We start from the raw sequence: 5413 nt of genomic DNA, 5'->3' as shown, positions 1-5413 counted from the left end.
TCATAATTCGAAATTGGGGCTATATGTCTGACCAGAGAAACCGACGTGCTCATCATGTTGAAGAGGCAAATAAGATTGGACCTAGAATCTTCAAACGAGAAGGCAAGTTTTTGAACCCTATTTCGATCACTTGTCTCCAAGGGAGTATCCAAGATCAGGTGGCTCAGGGTTGCATTCAACATCCCAGCAAGTTGTCGGATTATTTCCCGACTTCGGTTCTAAAAGAATGGGAGATTCTCAAGAATGGGGTAGCAAGGCTGATCCATTCTAATCTGGGTTGCATCTAAACCAATATCGCCATGCGAAGAAATAGGAACAGGTGAATAAAAAACTACAAGGAGAAAAATAATAAAGTTAGCTCAAATAAGCCAAACGGGGTAAAACTTAGCTACACGACAAGCCTTGCTTAAGAAATGGCACAAGCTTCATCCATCAGATGAACCTCGTCAATAAGACGAACTTCGTCGATCAAGTGAACCTCGTCAGACAAATGAGCCTCGTCGAACAGACGAACCTCGTCGAACGGACGAACCTCGTCAGACAGACGAGTCTCGTCAAACAGTCAAACTTCGTCAAACTTCGTTAAACTAACCAACCTCGTCCATCAAAGGAGTCTCGCCCATCTTATGAACTTTATCTCAAAAGAACCACACTGGGAAGTTAAAGGAGTGACTGTTCATCTCCTCGGGAGAACTAAACTGCAATGAGTAGTTCAAATGTTCATTCCAAGTGGATTTTACCTAATTTGATATAAAATCATGGTGGCTTCGCCCAAAGAATGCGCAGTCCTCTTGCTCTGGCCCTTACCGGCAACAATTTTTGTGGCCATGGATCTTGACGATATGAAAAAGATCGAGGTTTTGGAGAAGGAAGAAGAGGAGCTTAATAGCGAAAGCCTCTCAAAGTCATTCCGACTTAGAACTGGAAAAAGAAGATGATTCATCTTCTCAAGAGGCGATCACCTATTTATTAGCAAGGACACCAGATCAGCGGCCAAGATCTATTCTACAGATCTCGAGGCTCCAGCTAGCGGCCTTTCATCTGGCCTGAAAAAGGCTCAATAGTGTAAGTGTGTAGCATTTAATGCGATCACACCGTGAATGATAGTCCTACGTGGATCTGACGAAGCTCGAGCGATGAGTCTTAATAAGCTGTCAAATCTCACCTCAGAACGATGAGGCTCGTCTATCTGAGTCGCTAAGCTTGAATGACGAGGCTCATTAGGTTGTTGAATCTCCCCTCAAAGCGATGAGGCTCGTCTAAGATGAGTCTCAAAGTGTCATAGCATTAAGGCTCAATAAAGTGAGTCTCATCAAAATAAACGAACCTCGTCTGTCACATGAGCTTCATCCAAAAGATGAAATTTGTCAGAAGAACCAAAAAATGTGGGAGAGAGATGGTAGACAAAATGATATTTTTATTGATGAGAAGCTGCTACAACAGAAGCTCAATTACAGAAATTGAGCTGTGGTAGATCGGACGGCATTGCGGAGTACTTCCACAAGTTCGTCCAATGACCTTCGGTGCTCCACTTCAACTTCTTCTAACACCTTCTTACACAGCTCATCGTTAGAAGACATCACTACGTTGTTCACGACATTCTCCAGCTTCTCTAACTCGTTAAGCTCTGCCTGAAGCGATGTCTGTTCCTCCTCCTGCTCGCTTGCTAACGTCTGCTACACTTCTACCGTCGTCCTTAGGTCAACCTCTACTACCGCCAATTTGGTATGTATCTTAGTGAGATCAGCCCTATAAGATTCAATCAGAACCTGATTGTTCTGCTCTGTATAAGCGGCCTTTCAGCTCTCGCTGGACAACTTCTCGTTGATCCCTTCAAGCTCTTCGACTCTTTTCTTCTTTTCAATCACCTAGCATAGAAGTGCAATGATGGAGTCATCCCTCTGCCCTAAATATTGCATGGCCCGTTCTTTGGCAAGAGGGAGAAGAGGTTGATCACGACTAGCTTGCTCTCGATTTGTTTCAGTTAGCTTTTTTTGTCCTCCTCCTTTTTCTGGCAATTATTTTCTTAGGTCTTTTAGTTTGTCTCTAATATAAAAGCTAACTTTTATTTATCTTAGAACTTTTTACTAATCTCCTTTTTAGTTAATAAAAAAGAAGAAAAATAAAAAAATTTAGAAAAAATTATTTTAGTGTATGCAAGTTTGGATTAGGGATAATATCAATCAACTAATTCATGTTGAACCGATTTTTGAAACCCTAGAAATAGCAAATTCTAATCCATTCGTTCTTCAAGACATGTGCTATCTAACTAGGAATATAATCCTATCTTGCATTAGACTACTCGACCTGATTGGTTGGCCAAGTGGTTGGTCAATCAATTAGTTTGCATAGATTAAATTTTTTTTTGTTGATTTCTTGACCCGAATTTTGAAAGTACCCTAGAGGGGGGGGGGTGAATAAGATAATTGCTAATCTAATCTTATTACGATGCTAAATTAAAATTTATTAACAATATCCTAGCAGTATGATATACACAAGTGATATATGCAAGGATATATAATAAACAATAGGCGATATAAACTATAAGACAAAAGGCGATATGAAAATATACACAAGAAAAGTGCACAAATGTTAAACACAAACTAGCAATATGACCACGGAGTTCGGTCAAAACTCAACCTACATCTCTGCTCCTCACCTTGACGAGACTCTCCACTAATCACAAATTTACTACACAATCGGTAAGCTCACCGAAAACTTTTATAATCACACATTGACAATCACATAATACACTCCTCTAAGTGTTGGCCTACCCGTGTCACCTTCCTCAAGTGCTTGGAATTACTACATCTCTCTAGGCTTTAACAATCAAGCCATTCCTCTTGAAATTGACCCCGGTCTCTCCCAACCACTCCTCTAAGTGTCCTTGTGTATTACAACGTGTTATCACAGTTAAGTGCAAATAAAAATGATTTGTTCTCTAAACAAGGATGAGAAAAAAATTTTAAGCACACTCTTAAAGATACACTCTCACAACCTAAGTATACTATATGTGAAATACTTAAGCTCAAGTGGTTGTGTGTGTAAGCAAAGAGTATAATAAAATATAAACTCAAATCAATCTAGCATAAATATATGATAATCAAAATATCAAAAAGCCAAAAGATGAGTTTAGAAAAACATCTCTTATCTAATAGCTAGAAGATGAGTTTATAAAAACTTCTCTAAAAAAAGCAAGAGAGAGGCACAGATTTGAGGTTGAAATCATCAAGAATGATGTCGTAATCCTTCTCTTGTGAAACTCTCTTCACATAAACAAACACACTTAATTTTTCTTAAAATTTCTTTAAACAAACTTGCAAAACTCTTTTATTAAACTTCTTTGGTTGAACAAATGAATCAAGAGGCCTATTTATAGCCTCTACAAACAAAACAAAACAATCAGCCAAAAAATTAGCGGTTATAGCCTTCTAACCATTGATTGGTCGACTGACGAGTCCTGGCCGGTCGACCGATGAGTCCTGGCCGATCGACTGATTCGTCTATAAAGTTAGATGCTAGAACATCGCACTCATCGTTCGATTGATGATCTTCATCAGTCGACTGATGAGAGGTTATCGGTCGACTAATAACATACATGGCAGATTCTAAAATTTTCAAAAGCTGATTTTCTAAATTCAATTTAAAATAGCAAATCCACACCAAAAATAGTAAAACTTTGAAAAACATTTATACACTTGAAGATAAACATGTTAAAGATGAAATTTCTGAATTATCACTTTGTATTTGTGAAAACTCACTGACCGAAAAATAGATATTCTAGTTTCTAAAATTTCTTGAAGAGTTGATTTTGTAAATTTGATTTAAAATAGTAAATCAACTCCAAAAATAATAAAACTTTAGGAAATGTTAATACCAAGAAAAAGAACATGTTAGAAAATTAATTTCTCAAGTTGCATTACCCATTTATGAAAACACATTTATTTTGCAAGTCGCTCAAGAATATGAAAAATGTTAAAACTTGATTTTGATGAAACAAGTTTTGAAACACTTTTCAATAGATTAATAGACTTGAGATAAGATATAAGATCGTGTCATTAAGTCTATAATCCAAAACGATGATAAACCAAAATAAAATATGTGTGTGTATAAATTTTGAGCTCTAAGTATAAACACACAAAGTATAAACCTAAAAACATTATACCCACGCAATAGATCTTCAATTAAGCTCGTCTTAGTTGTGGATGAAGCGATGATGAATCTTGACTTGAATTGCGATGATTGTATTCCGATTTCCTTCCAACCTTCTTTGGATGTCATCGTTAAGCTTAATTCCAACCAACCTCCAATCTAGGATCTTTGTATAGGATACCTAATAATCAAAATGCAAACACTCGACACATGATATTAGGAATTATTTGTTAATTATCAAAATCAGATTAGACAATAGGCTCATAAATATGAGACCTAACAATCTCCCCCTTTTTGATAATGACAAATATTCTACACAAAGAGTATATAAATATGCATGATACCAAATGAGTATACAATTTATAATCCTTATGTATATAACCAATAGGAAGCAAAAGCAAAATATACTCATAATATACTTGATTCTCCTCCTTTGTCAATATCAAAATAGGGAAAAACAATAAGAGAGTAGAGAGCAAAAGCGCCCCCTATCAAAAAGGCACGGTGAATATAAACAAATAGGGAAAAAGCTCCTCCTATTAAAATACCTTAAAGCAAATTATATAAAGAAAATTGTAAGGCATCAATATGTGAGCATAGATATAAAAAATATTATGATAACTCACATTCAAAGAAACAAGAGAACACTTATAGATATATCATTAAGAAAAAAGGTGTTACAAGAGTCTCTAGATATAAAAACATTCTAAGTAAAAAAATTGAAAATCCATGAAAGAAAATAATTTTTACAAACCATGAAGGTCCATGAAAGACAATCATGAAAATATTTATGAAAATATTTATGAAAATTTATGAAGGAAAATCATGAAAAATCATGAATCCATGAAAGCCAAATAAAAATAAAAAATCCATAAACCTTCAAATATAAATCATGATTGATTAAGAACAATAACATCAAAATATGAATCAGTGAATGCACAATCCAAAATTACCTCTTATAAGACAAAATAATTTCTTTGCAAAGAGGTTAGGTAAAGATGTCCACTAAATTAAGATTTTGAATTAATATATATAAGGGACGTATCTTACTTTTCTACATGATCACACGAACAATGTTGAATATTTATATGTTTCATCCATAAAGATCAAAGAAAAGTATGCTTTGGATAAACACATAAAGATCAATTGAATCATTTTCGATAAGAAAACTAGAAAGAAACAATCATGCCAAGCTCTTGGAACATGTTTCAATCCATATAGAGATTTTGCATCAAATAAACATGATTTGGAAGAAAAGAAT

This window comes from Asparagus officinalis, chromosome 7, assembly GCF_001876935.1.
Source record: "Asparagus officinalis chromosome 7, Aspof.V1, whole genome shotgun sequence".
In the NCBI taxonomy this organism is placed as follows: domain Eukaryota; kingdom Viridiplantae; phylum Streptophyta; class Magnoliopsida; order Asparagales; family Asparagaceae; genus Asparagus; species Asparagus officinalis.
This window is presented reverse-complemented; position numbering follows the sequence as displayed.